Below are 21,043 nucleotides of genomic sequence, written 5' to 3'. Positions count from 1 at the left end.
CCAGCAACGCATGCGGGTGAGCTAGTATCACTTATTTGTGGTGTTTGTGAGTGGATACTCTACCGCTCTGTTTGCTTGTGTCACTCTTTACACTGAGAGTTCTTACTTTGGCAGGTAGGGTTAGGACTGGATAGCTACCACTTGGCTTAGCATCTGTTTCCTACATGTGCGCGGTTAGCACAGTTGAGTTACAGATCAAATCCAACCCTCAGGCTACACCTCTCAGGGAAAGCGTCAGAGCTTTGCACCTAGCATCACATGCGCTCTTCCTTTGGCTCAACATCTGCTTCATTCTTGTGTGTGATTGACACAGTTGAGTTGCAGAGCGAGCGCAATCCATGTGCTTCCATCCCTGTGACGGTTAACAGGGTATAGTACTCAGCAGACTGAGTGCAGTACCTCTCATTGTAGTAACTGAGCTTGGTACTTTGCGTTCTGTTCATACTGTGTGGCGTTAATGCAGTCTGATTTAGGTTAAGGCTCGCAGCTTCGTTCCATCATTGTTCACACTAGCAACAGTTTTCCATCTCTGCACGGTGGACCCCGGGTTGTGATTGCACTTTAATTTATATTTTCTTTAGTGCAATCCACCAACCCTAACACTTAGCTCCTGAATCCGCCCTCAGTTTGTAACCTTCCCCCACTCAGGTAAGAGGGGTGTAGTAGTGTACTGTAATACACCAACCGTACTAACAAGTTAATACAAATAGGGGTAACGAAAAATACCAAACATAGAAATATACACACATAAACAATAGAGGTATGCATCGGGGAATGGAGGATGGGGTTAAACCAAAGTAGAAGGAAGGAAATTATCACACACTCAAAATCTAGCAACAGTCACAGATAAATCCACCAAATGCCTTTCTTCAATAGTCACCAGCAACAACCATCAGCCATGCAGCAAAAGCTGACTCTGACAATGAGTGACAGCCAAGGCCAAGTTTATATAGGAGATGGGAGAGGTTAACAGTGCGCAGATGAGAAGCTTAGCTAAAAGAGCTCTCAACAGAGCAGATTAACCCCTGCACTGCCCATAGAATTTTACACCATTTAATAAGAATGTGAAGAGATTCTAATGTGTGCAGGAGTAGGAGAAATCAGACGCTGTGGTCTTATGGCCCCTCTATGTCATGGTAACCCCGTAACATATAGGCATATGAAATTTCAGATTGTGAGTTAGTGAAATACGAAAAATGCCAAGTGGGGGAAGTGAATATTTTTGCAAACCACTGTAGATCACTCACAGAAGCTGAGGCTGTCAGAAAGACCTAATTACTTGCTGATAATGGGATTTTTCACAACCCTTGAGAGCACCACAGAGAGAGGATCCACTCTTCAAGGACGGGAAAACTACAGAAAAAAAGGGCGGTACCTTTCTCTCACATCAGTTACAGAGCATGATCGGACCTCCAATGATTTTTACAATAATTCAAACATCAAAACCATAATTTTTTAAACACCCTGTGACTTTACACAAAAACGCAAAAGTGTGCTCACACACGTGACGGGAGGAAATATAAGGGTGCTGACGGGGCTGTCATGGGTTTGGAAAAATTCCATTACTGGTAAGTAATTACATTTCTTTCTCTCACTGATGACAGCACTATGGGGAGAATTACAGAGAAATAGAATTCAGGAAGGGACCACAGCCTGCAGAATCCTTCTCCCAAAGGTGAGATCAGAGAAGGACAGTACAGGGAGAAGACCATGTTGCCTTACAAATTCTTCTGGAACAACATTCCTACTCTCCGAGTAGGCTAAACTGATAGCACCCTCCAGTGTTAGAAATTATCCGGGGTCTCAGTTACCAGGGGTAACTGTGACCCCAGAGAACATGATTAGGTCAGTTTTTACCTACCACAGTGTTGCAATTACCGTTATTCATGGAATAATGGCGACCGAAAAAAAAAAGTCTGATTTTCCATTTAATCTCTTTCTCCTCTGATATGATCTAGCACATCAGCGGAGAGAGAAATTATTATTATTATTATATATTTATATATCCCATTTATTCCATGGCGCTTTACATGTCCAAGGGGCAAATATAGACATGCACAATAAACATGAGCAACACAAGGCACACACAAGTACAGAAGGAGAGAGGACCTTGCTCTCGAGGGCTCACAGGCTACAGGGGATGGGTGAGGATACACTAGGAGAGTGTAGAGCTGGTCATGGGGTGGTTCAGCAGACTAAAGATCAATGCAGGTTGTAAGCTTGTCGTAAGAGGTGGGGCTTCAGGTTCTTTTTGAAGGTTTCCGTGGTAGGCGAGAGTCTGATGTGTTGGGGTAGAGAGTTCCAGAGTATGGGGGAAGCACGGGAGAAGTCTTGTATGTGGTTGTGGGAAGATGAGATAAGAGGGGAGTAGAGAAGGAGATCTTGAGAGAAACGAAGGTTGCGTGTGGGTAAATACCGATAGACTGTTGTGAAATTGGATTTTGGGCTCCCCCGGTGGCCACTGGTGGAATTGATCTGGTGTGCATCATCCTCTCTGTTCACCTGTTTCCATCAGGATGTGGGAGTCGCTATTTAGCCTTGCTCCTCTGTCACTTCCATGCCGGTCAACATTGTAATCAGAAGCCTTTCTGTGCATGTTCCTGCTGCTAGACAACTCCCAGCTAAGTTGGACTTTAGTCCTTGTTTGTTTTTGCATTTTGTTCCAGTTCACAGCTGTAGTTTCGTTTCTGTGTCTGGAAAGCTCTTGTGATCTGAAATTGCCACTCTGATGTTATTAGTTAATACTAGAGTCTTAAAGTAATTTCAGGATGGTGTTTTGATAGGGTTTTCAGCTGACCATGAAAGTGCCCTTTCTGTCTTCCTGCTATCTAGTAAGCGGACCTCAATTTTGCTACACCTATTTTCATACTACGTTTGTCATTTCATCTAAAATCACCGCCAATATTTGTGGGGGCCTCTGTCTGCCTTTCGGGGAAATTTCTCTAGAGGTGAGCCAGGACTTTATTTTCCTCTGCCAGGATTAGTTAGTCCTCCGGCCGGCGCTGGGCGTCTAGGGATAAAACGCAGGCTACGCTACCCGGCTACTGTTAGTTGTGCGGCAGGTTTAGTTCATGGTCAGTTTAGTTTCCATCCTTCCAAGAGCTAGTTCTTATGTTTGCTGGGCTATGTTCTCTTGCCATTGAGAACCATAACAGTTTGACCGGCCAAAAAGGGTTAAATTAATTGACAGAGAAAGGAGAGAAAAGAGAAGTCTGCTGAAGATATTTTTTTTTTTTTTTTTTTTCCTTCAGTTCTGAGTGTGCTTGTAATTGAATCTCTTGCAAGTCTGCCTATATTGCAGCCTTTCTCTCTCTCTCTCCTTCTAATCCTGGAATGGCTCTGTGTTCACCTGTTTAAAATGGATATTCAGAGTTTAGCTGCAGGTTTGAATAATCTCACCACGAAAGTTCAAAATTTACAAGATTTTGTTGTTCATGTTCCTATATCTGAACCTAGAATTCCTTTGCCTGAATTTTTCTCGGGGAATAGATCTTGCTTTCAAAATTTCAAAAATAATTGCAAGTTGTTTTTGTCCCTGAAATCTCGCTCTGCTGGAGATCCTGCTCAGCAGGTCAGGATTGTGATTTCCTTGCTCCGGGGCGACCCTCAGGATTGGGCTTTTGCATTGGCTCCAGGGGATCCTGCGTTGCTCAATGTGGATGCGTTTTTTCTGGCCTTGGGGTTGCTTTATGAGGAACCTCAGTTAGAACTTCAGGCGGAAAAGGCCTTGATGTCCCTATCTCAGGGGCAAGACGAAGCTGAAATATACTGCCAGAAATTCCGTAAATGGGCTGTGCTTACTCAGTGGAATGAGTGCGCCCTGGCGGCGAATTTCAGAGAGGGTCTCTCTGATGCCATTAAGGATGTTATGGTGGGGTTCCCTGTGCCTGCGGGTCTGAATGAGTCCATGACAATTGCTATCCAGATTGATAGGCGTCTGCGGGAGCGCAAACCTGTGCACCATTTGGCGGTGTCTACTGAGAAGACGCCAGAGAATATGCAATGTGATAGAATTCTGTCCAGAAGTGAACGGCAGAATTTTAGACGAAAAAATGGGTTGTGCTTCTATTGCGGTGATTCAACTCATGTTATATCAGCATGCTCTAAGCGTACTAAGAAGCTTGATAAGTCTGTTTCAATTGGCACTTTACAGTCTAAGTTTATTCTATCTGTGACCCTGATTTGTTCTTTATCATCTATTACCGCGGATGTCTATGTCGACTCTGGCGCCGCTTTGAGTCTTATGGATTGGTCCTTTGCCAAACGCTGTGGGTATGATTTGGAGCCTCTTGAAACTCCTATACCCCTGAAGGGGATTGACTCCACCCCATTGGCTAGCAATAAACCACAATACTGGACACAAGTAACTATGCGGATTAATCCGGATCACCAGGAGATTATTCGCTTTCTTGTGCTGTATAACCTACATGATGTGTTGGTGCTTGGATTGCCATGGTTGCAATCTCATAACCCAGTCCTTGACTGGAAAGCTATGTCTGTGTTAAGCTGGGGATGTAAGGGGACGCATGGGGACGTACCTGTGGTTTCCATTTCATCATCTATTCCCTCTGAGATTCCTGAATTCTTGACTGAATATCGTGACGTTTTTGAAGAACCTAAGCTTGGTTCATTACCTCCGCACCGGGAGTGCGATTGTGCCATAGATTTGATTCCGGGTAGTAAATACCCTAAAGGTCGTTTATTTAATCTGTCTGTGCCTGAACATGCTGCTATGCGAGAATATATAAAGGAGTCCTTGGAAAAGGGACATATTCGTCCTTTGTCATCTCCCTTAGGAGCCGGTTTTTTCTTTGTGGCTAAGAAAGATGGCTCTTTGAGGCCGTGCATTGATTATCGGCTTTTGAATAAAATCACGGTTAAATATCAATATCCGTTGCCACTGCTGACTGATTTGTTTGCTCGCATAAAGGGGGCCAAGTGGTTCTCTAAGATAGATCTCCGTGGGGCGTATAATTTGGTGCGAATCAAGCAGGGGGATGAGTGGAAAACCGCATTTAATACGCCCGAGGGCCACTTTGAGTATTTGGTGATGCCTTTTGGTCTTTCAAATGCCCCTTCAGTCTTTCAGTCCTTTATGCATGACATTTTCCGTGATTATTTGGATAAATTTATGATTGTGTATCTGGATGATATTTTGATTTTTTCGGATGACTGGGACTCTCATGTCCAGCAGGTCAGGAGGGTTTTTCAGGTTTTGCGGTCTAATTCCTTGTGTGTGAAGGGTTCTAAGTGTGTTTTTGGGGTTCAAAAGATTTCCTTTTTGGGATATATTTTTTCCCCCTCTTCCATCGAGATGGATCCTGTCAAGGTTCAGGCTATTTGTGATTGGACGCAACCCTCTTCTCTTAAGAGTCTTCAGAAATTTTTGGGCTTTGCTAACTTTTATCGTCGATTTATTGCTGGTTTCTCTGATGTTGTTAAACCATTGACTGATTTGACTAAGAAGGGTGCTGATGTTGCTGATTGGTCCCCTGCTGCTGTGGAGGCCTTTCGGGAGCTTAAGCGCCGCTTTTCTTCCGCCCCTGTGTTGCGTCAGCCTGATGTTGCTCTTCCTTTTCAGGTTGAGGTCGACGCTTCTGAAATCGGAGCTGGGGCGGTTTTGTCGCAGAGAAGTTCCGATTGCTCCGTGATGAGACCTTGTGCTTTTTTCTCGCGTAAATTTTCGCCCGCCGAGCGGAATTATGATGTTGGGAATCGGGAGCTTTTGGCCATGAAGTGGGCTTTTGAGGAGTGGCGTCATTGGCTTGAGGGGGCTAGACATCAGGTGGTGGTATTGACTGACCACAAAAATCTAATTTATCTTGAGTCCGCCAGACGCCTGAATCCTAGACAGGCGCGCTGGTTGTTGTTTTTCTCTCGGTTTAATTTTGTGGTGTCCTACCTGCCGGGTTCTAAGAATGTTAAGGCGGATGCCCTTTCTAGGAGTTTTGAGCCTGACTCCCCTGGTAATTCTGAACCTACAGGTATCCTTAAGGATGGAGTGATATTGTCTGCCGTTTCTCCAGACCTGCGGCGGGCCTTGCAGGAGTTTCAGGCGGATAGACCTGATCGTTGCCCACCTGGTAGACTGTTTGTTCCTGATGATTGGACCAGTAAAGTTATTTCTGAGGTTCATTCTTCTGCGTTGGCAGGTCATCCTGGAATCTTTGGTACCAGGGATTTGGTGGCAAGGTCCTTCTGGTGGCATTCCCTGTCTCGAGATGTGCGAGGCTTTGTGCAGTCTTGTGACGTTTGTGCTCGGGCCAAGCCTTGTTGTTCTCGGGCTAGTGGATTGTTGTTGCCCTTGCCTATCCCGAAGAGGCCCTGGACGCACATCTCGATGGATTTTATTTCGGATCTTCCTGTTTCTCAGAAGATGTCTGTCATCTGGGTGGTGTGTGATCGTTTCTCTAAGATGGTCCATTTGGTTCCCCTGCCTAAGTTGCCTTCTTCTTCCGAGTTGGTTCCTCTGTTTTTTCAAAATGTGGTCCGTTTGCATGGTTTTCCGGAGAATATCGTTTCTGACAGAGGTACCCAATTCGTGTCTAGATTTTGGCGAGCATTCTGTGCTAGGATGGGCATAGATTTGTCTTTCTCGTCTGCTTTCCATCCTCAGACTAATGGCCAGACCGAGCGGACGAATCAGACCTTGGAGACATATTTGAGGTGTTTTGTGTCTGCAGATCAGGATGATTGGGTTGCTTTTTTGCCTTTAGCGGAGTTTGCCCTCAATAATCGGGCCAGCTCTGCCACCTTGGTGTCTCCCTTTTTCTGTAATTCGGGGTTTCATCCTCGATTTTCTTCTGGTCAGGTGGAATCTTCGGATTGTCCTGGAGTGGATGCTGTGGTGGAGAGGTTGCATCAGATTTGGGGGCAGGTAGTGGACAATTTGAAGTTGTCCCAGGAGAAGACTCAGCTATTTGCCAACCGCCGGCGTCGGGTTGGTCCTCGGCTTTGTGTTGGGGACTTGGTGTGGTTGTCTTCTCGTTTTGTCCCTATGAGGGTTTCTTCTCCCAAGTTTAAGCCTCGGTTCATCGGCCCATACAAGATATTGGAGATTCTTAACCCTGTGTCCTTCCGTTTGGACCTCCCTGCATCTTTTTCTATTCATAATGTTTTTCATCGGTCATTATTGCGCAGGTATGAGGTACCGGTTGTGCCTTCCGTTGAGCCTCCTGCTCCGGTGTTGGTTGAGGGCGAGTTGGAGTACGTTGTGGAAAAAATCTTGGACTCCCGTGTTTCCAGACGGAAACTCCAGTATCTGGTCAAATGGAAGGGATACGGTCAGGAGGATAATTCTTGGGTGACTGCCTCTGATGTTCATGCCTCCGATTTGGTCCGTGCCTTTCATAGGGCTCATCCTGATCGCCCTGGTGGTTCTGGTGAGGGTTCGGTGCCCCCTCCTTGAGGGGGGGGTACTGTTGTGAAATTGGATTTTGGGCTCCCCCGGTGGCCACTGGTGGAATTGATCTGGTGTGCATCATCCTCTCTGTTCACCTGTTTCCATCAGGATGTGGGAGTCGCTATTTAGCCTTGCTCCTCTGTCACTTCCATGCCGGTCAACATTGTAATCAGAAGCCTTTCTGTGCATGTTCCTGCTGCTAGACAACTCCCAGCTAAGTTGGACTTTAGTCCTTGTTTGTTTTTGCATTTTGTTCCAGTTCACAGCTGTAGTTTCGTTTCTGTGTCTGGAAAGCTCTTGTGATCTGAAATTGCCACTCTGATGTTATTAGTTAATACTAGAGTCTTAAAGTAATTTCAGGATGGTGTTTTGATAGGGTTTTCAGCTGACCATGAAAGTGCCCTTTCTGTCTTCCTGCTATCTAGTAAGCGGACCTCAATTTTGCTACACCTATTTTCATACTACGTTTGTCATTTCATCTAAAATCACCGCCAATATTTGTGGGGGCCTCTGTCTGCCTTTCGGGGAAATTTCTCTAGAGGTGAGCCAGGACTTTATTTTCCTCTGCCAGGATTAGTTAGTCCTCCGGCCGGCGCTGGGCGTCTAGGGATAAAACGCAGGCTACGCTACCCGGCTACTGTTAGTTGTGCGGCAGGTTTAGTTCATGGTCAGTTTAGTTTCCATCCTTCCAAGAGCTAGTTCTTATGTTTGCTGGGCTATGTTCTCTTGCCATTGAGAACCATAACAATAGACCATGTCACAGATGTATGGAAGAGACAGGTTGTGGATGGCTTTGTATGTCATAGTTAGGGTTTTGAACTGGAGCCTCTGGACAATAGGAAGCCAGTGAAAGGCTTGGCAGAGAGGAGAGGCTGGGGAATAACAAGGAGACAGGAGGATTAGTCAGATAGCAGAGTGTAGGATGGATTGGAGTGGTGTCAGAATGCTAGAGGGGAGGCCAGAGCGTAGGAGGTTGCAGTAATTGAGGCGGGAGATGACAAGGGCGTGTTCTAGCGTTTCTGTGGTTTTATGGTCAAGGAATGCACAGATTCAGTAAATATTTTTGAGTTTGAGTCAGCAGGAGGAGGCAAGGGCTTGGATATGAGGCTTGAAAGAGATGGCAGAGTCGAGGATCACACTGAGGCACCTAGCATGCGGGACTGGGGAAAGTGAGCAGCCATTGACATTGATGGATAGGTCTCATGAGATGGGGAAAGATGATGAATTCTGTTTTATTCCATGTTCAGTTTTAGAAAGCGAGCAGAAAAGAAAGCTGAAATAGCAGACAGACATTGTTCGATTTTGGTCAGTAAGGACTTGAGGTCGAGTTCAGATAGGTAGATCTGCATGTCATCGGTGTAGAGATGATACTGCAAACCGTGGGATTCTATGAGCTGTCCCAGGCCGAAGGTGTAGATGGAGAAGCGCAGGGGCCCTAGGACTGAGCCTTGTGGAACACCAACAGACAGGGGGCGAGGTGAGGAGGTGGTGTGGGAGAGGGAGGCACTGAATGTTCTGTCTGTTAGATATGATGAGATCCAGGATAGGGCCAAGTCTGTGATGCCAAGAGATGCGAGAATCTGTAGCAGGAGGGAATGGTCGACAATGTCGAAGGCAGAAGACAGGTCCAGGAGAAGGACGACAGAGTAGTGTCGCTTGCTCTTGACGGTTAGTAGGTCATTGATGACTTTAGTTAGGGAAGTTTCAGTTGAGTGATGCGGTCGGAAGCCAGATTGTAAGAGGGAGCAGGAGGAGAGGTAGGAGGACAGTTCAAGATGGACATGCTGTTCCAGTAGTTTTGAGGCATAAAGGATAAGAGATATTTGGTGATAGCTAGACACAGAGGATAGGTCGAGGGAGGGCTTTTTGAGGATTGGTTTGATCTTGGCCTGCTTTAAGGATGAGGGGAAGACACCATTTGTGAGTGAGAGTACTAAGGTTGGGATGAAGACTGTGGCGAGGTTAGGGATGAGGTGGGATGGGAGCGGGTCAAGCGTGCAAGTGGTGATATGTGATCTTGACAGGAGGGTGGAGAGCTGATCTTCTGTCATGGTGGAGAAGTTGGTTTTGGAGGAACAGGGTTGAGCAGCTAAGAGGGGCATTGGGGGCTGCGGGCCAAAGCTTTCTCTGATCGTATCAATCTTCTGCTTAAAGAAAGATTCAAAGTCTCCAGCAGAAATGGGAGGAGAGGGGGGAGGTGCTGGGGGATGGAATAGAGAATTGAAAGTGATGAAATGCTGTTTAGGGTTGTGAGACAGGGAGGATATGAGAGATGAGAAGAAAGTTTATTTGGCAGCAGTGAGTGTGGACTTGAAGCTGGTGAGGGACTGCTTGTATGCGATGAAGTGCTCAGTAGAGCGGGATCGCTTCCATCTGCGCTCAGCGAACCTGGAAGCCCGTCTCAGTTCTTTGGTCAGGCTTGTCAGCCAGGGCTGCCTGTTGATTGTATGAGTTTTTCTATACGTGAGGGGGGAGGCCGAGTCAAGTGTTGCTGTTATTGTGGTGTTATAAAAAGTGGCAGCAGCATGTGTGTGATGAAGGGAAGCTATGTCTGTAAGAGGGAGAAGGGACTCAGATTGTAAATTTTCAAACATTTTTGCCAAATTTCTGTTTTTTTCTATAAATAAATGCAAGTTATATCAAAGAAATGTCACCACATGAAGTACAATATGTCATGAAAAAACAATCTCAGAATCAGTGGGATACGTTGAAGCATTCCAGAGCTATAACTTCATAAAGTGAGAGTGGTCAGAATTGTAAAAGTTGGCTTGGTCATTAAAGGGAACCGGTCAGCAGGATTGTGCTAAGTAACCTACACACAGTGTCAGATCAGTGCCGTTATACTGATTAAAATGATACCTTGGTTGATGAAATTGTCTTATTGTTGTTCTTTAATCTTTATTTTCAGTTTTGTGTTAATGAGATTCTCATGCCCTAAGGTGGGGCTGGTGTATGTGGTGCTCTGATTAGATATTCATAATGCAGACAGCTGACAGGTCACTGATCCATCAGTGACCCACCCACTATTTTGCATAATGAATACCTAACATACTGAAGAAAGAGACAAAAAACACTTTTACAGGAAGGTGTCAGCCGTGGCACCTGCTCTGCAGCATAATCGCATGTTTAGTGTGGCAATAATACATTTTCTTGATGCTATCCAGCTACGGAACTTTAAATAGAAAAACTATTTGAAAATAGCACCAGCTATAGCTATGATCTGATAGCTGTTACAGCGCATGCGCTGGCAGCGCCATCTTACTGGAGAAGAAAAAATAATTCCTCCTCCAAGATAGTGCCGTCTGCGCCTGTGCAGTAACAGCAATAGGTGTCTACCTGTGATCCGATAGAGGAACAACTTAGAAGAACCCATGGTTGCTGTTTTTTGGCACAGTGTTAGAGGAGGCTGAGTTTTTATAAACTTGGACATATGCATCAACTGGCATTTCCTAACGCTGATGGTGAACAAGCCATAGCCTTAATGGGTTAATTAAGGTCTGAAACCTTGGTCAAGTTTATTTGAGAACACAAATCTCCAAAGGTGCTCAAACTTTTGCATCAGAACTTTTTCTTTTTGTAATTTTTAAAATGTAAAAAATTACAATATATAATTTTTGTGGAGTCTAAAATACAAAGGAAACGTGTCATCTTTATTTTAGGCCTTTTAGAGATCACTTCATCTTCAACTTGCTTAACTGTTCACAATAACAATAATTTTGACCAGGGGTGCCCAAAATTTTACATACCACTGTAGCTCCTTAAAGTTTGATGAACCTACTATTTGATCTCTTGTCCAAACCCCTTGGACTATTATTTGCTTTAGATAAGACCCCCTATCCCATGGGGGTCGCATCCATGGCCACCACATGAGTAATCCTTTTTACACAAGGTTCTCCCTGACTAACGTCTTTAATTTTAGCCACCAACAGAAGGATGTGTGCTCTCTGGAGATAGTGTCATCTTCCCGTCTAGATGACCTACCTCTCAGAGATCTCATTCCTCAGGACGTCCCGGTGATATATGACATGACCTTTTTTGTTTTGTCTTCTGGAAGACAACACTCATTATTTTTTGAGTCCAACATGAGCCCTAGAATCTCCTGTATATTTTTTAGCTCTAGCTTTGATTTCTTTAGATTTAAAAGCCAGCCTAAGTCTCTTAAGGAAGTCATGACCCCTTCCAACTAAATCCTGCAGTGTTGGGATGAGTTGCCCACAGTAAAAAAATAATCTAGATAAGGAACAATTAGTACACCTCTTTCCAGCAGGTGCACCATTATTTCTGTGATCAGTTTGGTAAAAACTCAGGGGGCCATTGCTTGGCGGAGTGGAAGGACTCTATACTGAAAGTGCCTGACTATGCCTTTTATGTATATGGCTACCCTGAGGAACTTTTGGTGATCCTTGTGTATGGAAACATGATAACAGGCATCTATCAGGTCTAAGACTGGCATAAAACAATTTGCGAAGAGTGTTTTTATAGTTGAGTTTATTGACTCCATTTTGAAGTACTGAATCCTTAGGAATTTTTCAAGGTGAAAATATTGTTAAAAGTCCCATCCGGCTTCTCACCAAAAACAAAGGGGAATAGAATCTATCCCCTCTTTCCTGTATGGGGACCTCCAGGAGGACTGCCTTTCCCACTAAATCCAGAGCTTCAGACTCTAAGGCCAGTTGTTCCTCTGGCAAGGACCGTAGGGGAGTCAGGGTGAATTTTGTTCAGGAACTGACTGGAGTTCAAGTTTTAAGCCAGTCTTTGTTAGGTTGAGGATCCAGTTGCTTCTGAAAATGTCTTCCCAGGCAGGAAAGAAGAGTGATAGTCTTTCCCCACCTGGGGATACACATCATTGGGAGGGTTTTTTACAGTCATGGGGGGAGCTTTAAACAGAAAGCCTCTACCCTCTTCTCCTCCTATTAAACCTTCTATTCTAAAAGGACTTTTTATAAGATGGGATAGACAGGTTGGGGAATCCTTTATTATTGTTGTCAGACTTCTTCAGCACATCATCCAAGGCAGGCCCTAACAAATATTCGCAATCATAAGGAATCGGGCATAATATAGATTTCTTCTGAAGGTACCCCTGCCAGTATTTCAGCCAGAGAGCCCTAGAAAAAGAGAAATAGGGAGTAGTCTCCAGCGTGAAATTGCATGCTGTTAAAATTCCAATTTTAATCACAACATTCTTAAAATAAAGTCTTATCTTGGTATATGATAGGAATGGGGTCCCTGGTTATTCAACCAACGCATTTTGACCATTTAGGTCTTAGTCATGGTATGACTAACCATGACTAACTATTGGAATTTTAACTGCATGCAGTTTCACGCTGGAGACAACTTCCTTTTTCTCTTTTACTGTGGACAACACCATTGATCAGGGCGGCTCCATGCGTGGATGAACTTTGGATTTCTACTGAGACTGGTAAGCTGACTAGTGATGAGCGAATATACTCGTTACTCGAGATTTCCCGAGCATGCTCGGGTGTCCTCCGAGTATTTTTTAGTGCTCGGAAATTTAGTTTTTATTGCCGCAGCTGAATGATTTACATCTGTTAGCCAGCATAAGTACATGTGGGGATTCCCCAGCAACCAGGCAACCCCCACATGTACTTAAGATGGCTAACAGATGTAAATCATTCAGCTGCAGCAATAAAAACTAAATTTTCAAGCACTAAAAAATACCCGGAGGACACCCGAGCGTGCTCGGGAAATCTCGAGTAACAAGTATATTCGCTCATCACTAGAGCTGACATTTTCCTACTTCCCCCTTACCTTCCACATTTATCAAGGGAGTTTGGACCCATTTGCATTTTGGTCTTCAATAATGGAAGCGTGGCCCGAGCTTGCAAGTCACGCCTTGGAGGTTTTGTCATGACCGGGCAGCCGCCCGTTCTCTCAGAACGTGTCTTCAGTGCTGCTGGTGGTGTCCTGATGGATAAGCACATCCGGCTGTCCCCTGAAAGTGTATACTGCCTAACTTTCATCAAGATGAACAAGTCATGGATTTCCAATGACTTTTGCACCCCAGTCGCCTACTGGGCAGGTATGTGATAGTGTAGTTTTCAGTGTGTGGCATTGATCTCGCGTTATTGCAGTCTGTCACACCTTTGTCATGGCTTCTGTAGCTGCTTTTGCTACTGCTGCTGATGTTACTAACAAGTGCCTTGGTGGCGCAAGAATCAGTAGGTCTGTCCACCGCTGTTACTTTTTGCTTAGAATTTACCTTTTTTTTAAAGCATCTTGTATTTCTCCTATTCCTCCTCTTTTTGCTTCCACATGAGTGATGACAAGCCAAATTTATGGTAAATGGAGACTCATATTCAGGTCTCCTTGTTGTGTGTTGCCTTTAGTGGCAGGGGTTTCAGAGCACCATTATATCATTTCTACTCTGATGCCACTTTATTGTTGTGTGCCAATAATTTTTTGAAATGTGGAGACTCATCTCATGTCTCACACACCACATGGCCAGGTAAGGTAGCAAAATGTTAAAATTACCTTTCCTGGTGAATGTTTTCTTTCAACATTGAAAGCAGTGCAAATGTGCAAAAATGCAGCAAAAACGCTATTTATGAACACAGCCCAAAGTGTGAAGGAGCATGTTTTGACTTTGTCCTGCGTTTCTGTCCGGCTGACAAGGATATAAAGGCAGATGCACTTTTTAGGTCTTTCCTACCCACCGACCAAGAGGAAGAAACCCAACTTATCTTCCAAGATGGTTACTGTGGCTCCGGTAAACTTTTGTTACATTCCTCCAGGGAAGACACTAGTGTCAGAATCTGATAAGAGACAGTTTCTGCTACAAGGGCACTCCTCAAGCTTGGCTGGGAATGTTTTCAGAAGCAAGCGCTGCTGTGTGTCCTAAGTACACTCCCAGGAGACCTGAGTGATGAGCTCAGGTCCTGAGAGGAAACAGACTCCATGGGGACCGGAGCAGAGTCGGTGTGTGGGTGAGCATGTTGGCATCTCTGCCGGAAGGAGGAAGAGGGATCGTTATTACAGTACCCCCCTCTTATGCCCCCTCTTCTTAAGTCCATAAGGAATTTTTGTAGAAGTGGGGCATGAATGTTTTCTTTTGGTTCCCAAGATATTTCTTCAGGACCAAATTCTTTCCAATCAATCATGGAAAAGGTCTTTCTTCTCACCTTCATAGCAAAGATGCTTTTTACCTCAAAGGTATCCTCAGAGCTGATGGGAGCAGGCTAGAATCCTTGAAGAAGGGGTTTAAGATGACTGGCTTTAGGAGAGATATGTGGAAGGAATTGGGTACATGTAATGAGTCTTGCAGCTTCAATTTATAGGACATAGCATTAACCCCTTCCCGACCTGTGACACAGCATCTGCGTCATGAAAGTGGGTGCCAATCCAACCTGTGACGCATATGCTGTCTCACAGAATGATCGCGTCCCTGCAGGTCGGGTGAAAGGGTTAACTGTAATTTCACCTGACCGACAGGGGGAGTGGTACTTCAGCCCGGGGGGGGGGGGGTGGCTTCGCCCCCTCGTGGCTACGATCACTCTGATTGGCTGTTGAAAGTGACTGTTTCACTTTCACTTTCAATCAGAGCAATCGTAATATTTCACCAATGAAAATTTGTGAAATATTACAATCCAGCCATGGCCGATGCTGCAATATCATCGGCCATGGCTGGAGCCCACGATCTACCCCCGCCACCACCACCGATCTCCTCCCCTCCGTCCTGTCCTGTGCTCCGCTCCCCTCCATCCTCCTGTGCTCCGATCCCACCCCCGTGCTCCGATTCCACCCCCCATACTTACTGAGCTCCGGGGTCCGTCCGTCTTCTCCATGGGCGCCACCATATTCCAAAATGGCGGGCGCATGCAGATTCATTACAGTTACATTTTGATCACTGTGATAATCACAGTGATCAAAATAAAAAAAAAATAGTAAATGAACCCCCCCTTTATCACCCCCATAGGTAGGGACAATAATAAAATAAAGAAAATATATTTACTTTTATTTTTCCACTAGGGTTAGGGTTAGAACTAGGGTTAGGGTTAGAACTAGGGTTAGAGTTAGAACTAGAGTTAGGGTTGCAATTAGGGTAAGGGTTAGAATTAGGGTTAGAATTAGGGTTAGGTTTAGAATTAGGGTTAGGGTTGCAATTAGGGTTTTAGGGCAATTAGCTATGTGCACACGGTGTGGATTTGGCTGCGGATACGCAGCGGATTGGCTGCTGCGGATTCATAGCAGTTTTCCATCACATTTACAGTACCATGTAAACCTATAGAAAACCAAATCCGCTGTGCCCATGGTGTGGAAAATATAGCGCGGAAACGCTGCATTGTATTTTCCACAGCATGTCAATTCTTTGTGCGGATTCTGCAGCGTTTTACACCTGTTCCTCAATAGGAATCCGCAGGTGAAATCCGCTAAAAAAATACTGGAAATCCATGGTAAATCCGCAGGTAAAATACAGTGCCTTTTACCTGCGGATTTTTCAAAAACAGTGTGGAAAAATCCTCACACGAATCCGCAATGTGGGCATATAGCCTTAGAGTTAGGGTTGGAATTAAAGTTAGGGTTGGAATTAGGGTTGGGGTTGGAAATAGGGTTAAGATTAGAGTTAGGGGTGTGTTGGGGTTAGGTTGTGGTTAGAGTTAGGGTTGGGATTAGGGTTAGGGGTGGGTTAGGGTTGTGGTTAGGGGTGTGTTGGGGTTAGGGTTGTGATTAGGGTTATGGCTAGAGTTAGGATTAGGGTTAGGGGTGTGTTGGGGTTAGTGTTGGAGTTAGAATTGAGGGGTTTCCACTGTTTAGGCACATCCGGGGTCTCCAAACGCGACATGGCGCCACCATTGATTCCAGCCAATCTTGCATTCAAAAAGTCAAATGGTGCTCCCTCCCTTCCGAGCCCCGACGTGCGCCCAAACAGTGGTTTACCCAAACATATGGGGCATAAGCGTACTCAGGAAAAATTTCACAATAACTGTGGGGGTCTAATTTCTCCTGTTATCCTTGAGAAAATAAAAAATGGGGGCTAAAAAATTATTTTTGTGGGAAAAAATGATTTTTTATTTTCACGCCTCAGTGTTATAAACTTCTGTGAAGCAGTTGGGGGTTCAAAGTGCTCATCACATATCTAGATAAGTTCCTTGGGGGGTCTAGTTTCCAAAATGGGGTCACTTGTTGGGGGTTTCTACTGTTTAGGCACATCAGGGGCTCTGCAAACGTAACATGATGCTTGCAGACCATTCTATCAAAGTCTGCATTCCAAAATGTCACTACTTCCCTTCCGAGCCCCGACGTGTGCCCAAACAGTGGTTCCCCCCACATATGGGGTATCAGCCTACTCAGGACAAACTGGACAACAACTTTTGTGGTCCAATTTCTCTTGTTATGCTTGTGAAAATAAAAAATTGCTTGCTAAAAAATAATTTTTGAGGAAAGAAAAATGATTTTTTATTGTCTGCATTATAAACTTCTGTGAAGCACTTGGGGGTTCAAGCCAATTTTCTATTGAAAAAGTCAAATGGCGCTCCTTCCCTTCTGAGCCCTGTCGTGTGCCCAAACAGTAGTTCCCCCCCATATATGGGGTATCGGCGTACTCAGGACAAATTGTTTAATAACTTTTGGGGTCCAGTTTCTCCTTTTACCCTTGGGAAAATAAAAAAATTGTTGCTAAAAGATCATTTTTGTGACTAAAAAGTTAAATGTTCATTTTTTACTTCCATGTTGCTTCTGCTGCTGTGAAGCACCTGAAGGGTTAATAAACTTCTTGAATGTGGTTTTGAGCACCTTGAGGGGTGCAGTTTTTAGAATGGTGTCACTTTTGGGTATTTTCAGCCATATAGACCCCTCAAACTGACTTCAAATATGAGGTGGTCCCTAAAAAAAATGGTGTTGCAAATTTTGTTGTAAAAATGAGAAATGGCTGGTCAAATTTTAACCCTTATAACGTCCTAGCAAAAAAAATTTGTTTTACAAAATTGTGCTGATGTAAAGTAGACATGTGGGTAATGTTATTTATTAACTACTTTGTGTCACATAACTCTCTGGTTTAACAGAACAAAAATTCAAAATTTGAAAATTGCCAAATTTCTATTTTGTTCACAAATAAACGCAAAAATTATCGACCTAAATTTACCACTAACATGAAGCCCAATATGTCACGAAAAAAAAGTCTCAGAACCACTAGGATCCTTTGAAGCATTCCTGAGTTATTGCCTCATAAAGTGACACTGGTCAGAATTGCAAAAAATGGCCAGGTCATTAAGGTCAAAATAGGCTGGGTCATGAAGGGGTTAATTTGTTTGATGATGGATCCAAGCTTTTTTTGTCAGCATGCGAGCGAGCAGGTGGGCACGGTGAAGCCTGCGGACCTCAGGTTTTCAGCCTCGCGGCTGTCTCGGTCTGCGGGCCGAACTGAGACAGCCAGAGGGATGGATATGGCCCACGGACCGAGACAGCCGTGAGGCTCAAAAGCTGAGGTCCCCGGGTCTCATCGTACCCGCCCTCTCGCTCGCTGTCTACAGTTGTCAGCATTGGTGGAGGAGGGGCCTCCGGCCACTTCCTCCACCAATCAGCGTGTGAAACAGCTGACGCGATGACGTCATGTCACCGCGTTAGCTGTGTACCGCCGGAGAGTCAGCGCATCGGAGACGGCAACAGAAGCAGAAGAGGGGCGCCTGGGAACGGGACCGAGGTGAGAATGTGGTGTTTTTTTTCATGTGTATAAACATGGGGATTCTATTGGGTGAACATGGGGATTCTATGGGAGTGAACGTGGGGATTCTATGGGAGTGAACATGGGGATTCTATGGGGGTGAACATGGGGATTCTATGGGGGTGAACATGGGGATTCTATGGGGGTGAACATGGGGATTCTATGGGGGTGAACATGGGGATTCTATGGGGGTGAACATGGGGATTCTATGGGGGTGAACATGGGGATTCTATGGGGGTGAACATGGGGATTCTATGGGGGTGAACATGGGGATTCTATGGGGGTGAACATGGGGATTCTATGGGGGTGAACATGGGGATTCTATGGTGTTTACATGAGGATTCTATGGTGTGAACATGGGGATTCTATGGGGTGAACATGGGGATTCTATGGGGTTTCTATGAGGTTACATGCAGCCCATTGTGAGGCTATGGGGGTGACATGCTGCACATGGGGAGGCTATGGGGGTGTCATGCCGCACATGGGAAGGCTATGGGGTGTCATGCTGCACATGGGGAGGCTATGGAGGTATCATGCAGCACACGGGGAGGCTATGGGGTATCATGCTGCACATGGGGAGGCTATGGGGGCATCATGCTGCACATGAGGAGGCTATGGGGGTGAGATGCTGCAAATGATGAGGCTATGGGAAGGCTGTATACTGTCATGCAATATATGGGGAGGCTGTGTGGGCTCAATCAGTATATGGGGAGGTTGTGTGGGTAATCATTCAGTATGTGGAGAGACTGTGGGGCTCATGCGGTATATGGGAAGGCTGTGTGGGGCCTCATGCAGTATATGGGGAAACTGGGGCTCATGCAGTACATGGGGAGGCTGTGTGGGGCTCATGCTGTACGTACATGGGGAGACTGTGTGGGGCTCATGCTGTACATGGGGAGGCTGTGTGGGGCTCATGCTGTACATGGGGAGGCTTTGTGGGACTCATGCTGTACATGGGGAGACTGTGTGGGGCTCATGCCGTATATAGGGAGGCTGTGTGGGGCTCATGCTGTATATAGGGAGGCTGTGTTGGGCTCATGCTGTATATAGGGAGGCTGTGTGGGGATCATGCCGTATACAGGGAGGCTGTGTGGGGTTCATGCCGTATATAGGGAGGCTGTCTGGTGCTCATGTCATATATAGGGGGCTGCGTGGAGATCAAGCCGTATATAGGGAGGCTGTGTGGGGCTCATACAGTATATAGCGAGGCTGTGTGGGGTTCATGCTGTATATAGGGAGGCTGTGTGGGGCTCATGCTGTATATAGGGAGGCTGTGTGGGGCTCATGCCATATATAGGGAGGCTGTGTGGGGCTTATGCCATATATAGGGAGGCTGTGTGGGGCTCGTGCCGCATATGTAGTAGGCTGTGTGAGGCTCATGCTGTATATAAGGGGCTGTGGGGGGTTCAAAGATATATAGGGAGGTGTCAGCATACTTAATTATGCTCAATATTAAGTGATACAATTACCGTAATATTAATAAATTAATATTGAGTAGAATTAATTTCAAGCTATTAGTACGGCCCTCCACAACAGTCATGGCCTCTCATGTGGCCCCTCGGGAAAATTAATTGCCCACCCCTGAAGTAGCAAAATCAAGGACTGTTATTTTATCAACCCTGCTGAGGAATATAATGGAGCATTTCGCATCTACTCAGCCTGAAACAGAGGAGACCAGAATCTTCTGTGCTTACTGTACAAAGTTTCCTGTCCCGGGTGTGAAATTCTGCATGCAGTATGAGAACTCTCTGAGTGATGACCACCTGACATGCCACATCAAAGCACTGGATCATATACTAATAGAACCCACCAGCTCTTTTGATTTCGAAAAATGTTGCGTCAACTAGAAGGTGGAGCCTCAGAAAAGCATTTTTCCCATTACTAATGAGTGGGTCTCCTCCACTGGTAAAGCGTATGCACTAAGTGCAAGGCATGCCAAAAATTAGATGGAGGCACTCCCATACCCCTTTGAAGAGACGTAGTGTAGGGCCTCAGAAAACATTTTTTTCCCATTATTAAGGAGTGGGTATCCTAGACTGGCAATGTGCATGCCCTGGGGGTATACATATATATATATTAAAGAATGCTAAAGGTAGCCCTCTCAAAATTCTTAATGCAGGCATCCTAAACACCCTTATAAAATTTATAACGAGGGTAGCATGATCATCCTGTTGATATGGTTGTGGAAGAGGAGGACGGCACAAAAAAGCTGAAATCCTGAAGCGTATACCCATGTTTGGTGCAAAGGTGTGCATGGAAATAGACCAGAAAAAAACCCAGTAGACTTGAGTTTATGTTTCGCTGCTGTCATCCAGTGATGTTGAGAAGTCTGGGCTAATCCAGCCCTTGTTCATTTTGGTAAGAGTAAGCCTGCCAGTATTTTCAGTTGACAAAAGGATGCGCCTATGGATTATAATACCCCTTTCAGAACTAAAAACCCTCTCTGACAAAACGATAGCAGCAGGGTAGGCGAGGACTTCCAAGGCGTATAGAGACCGTTCATGCCACATGTCTAGTTTGGATACACAATAGTTGTAAGGCACAGAGGAATCATGGAGGACGCTGGTACGATCGGCAAGGTACTCCTTCAACATCTTCCAAAACTTTTCCCTACTTGTCAGAGTAGCCCGCACATCAGGACCTGGGCGATGGGAGGGTCATAGCAAACTGTCCCAGACCTTTTAGAGCGTTCCCCTGTCTCTGCTGCATCTGATTTGTGTCTCCCTCGTCTCTACTCTTTATTTGTTCAAGGAACTGTGACCTCTGTTGCCAGCATTGTCAGATGGGAATTTTTTCAATTATTCTTCAACTAGGGCCTTCTGGTATTGCAACATTTTATTAGACCTCTCCACCACGGGGAGGAGAGATGTAAAATTCTACTTGTATCTTAGATGTAGAAGGTTGATCACCCAGTAATTACTGTTGGCCAAAATGCGTACAACATGAGGGTCATGGGAAAGGCA

The sequence above is a fragment of the Ranitomeya variabilis genome, chromosome 2 (genome assembly GCF_051348905.1).
Source record: "Ranitomeya variabilis isolate aRanVar5 chromosome 2, aRanVar5.hap1, whole genome shotgun sequence".
Taxonomy (NCBI): domain Eukaryota; kingdom Metazoa; phylum Chordata; class Amphibia; order Anura; family Dendrobatidae; genus Ranitomeya; species Ranitomeya variabilis.
This window is presented reverse-complemented; position numbering follows the sequence as displayed.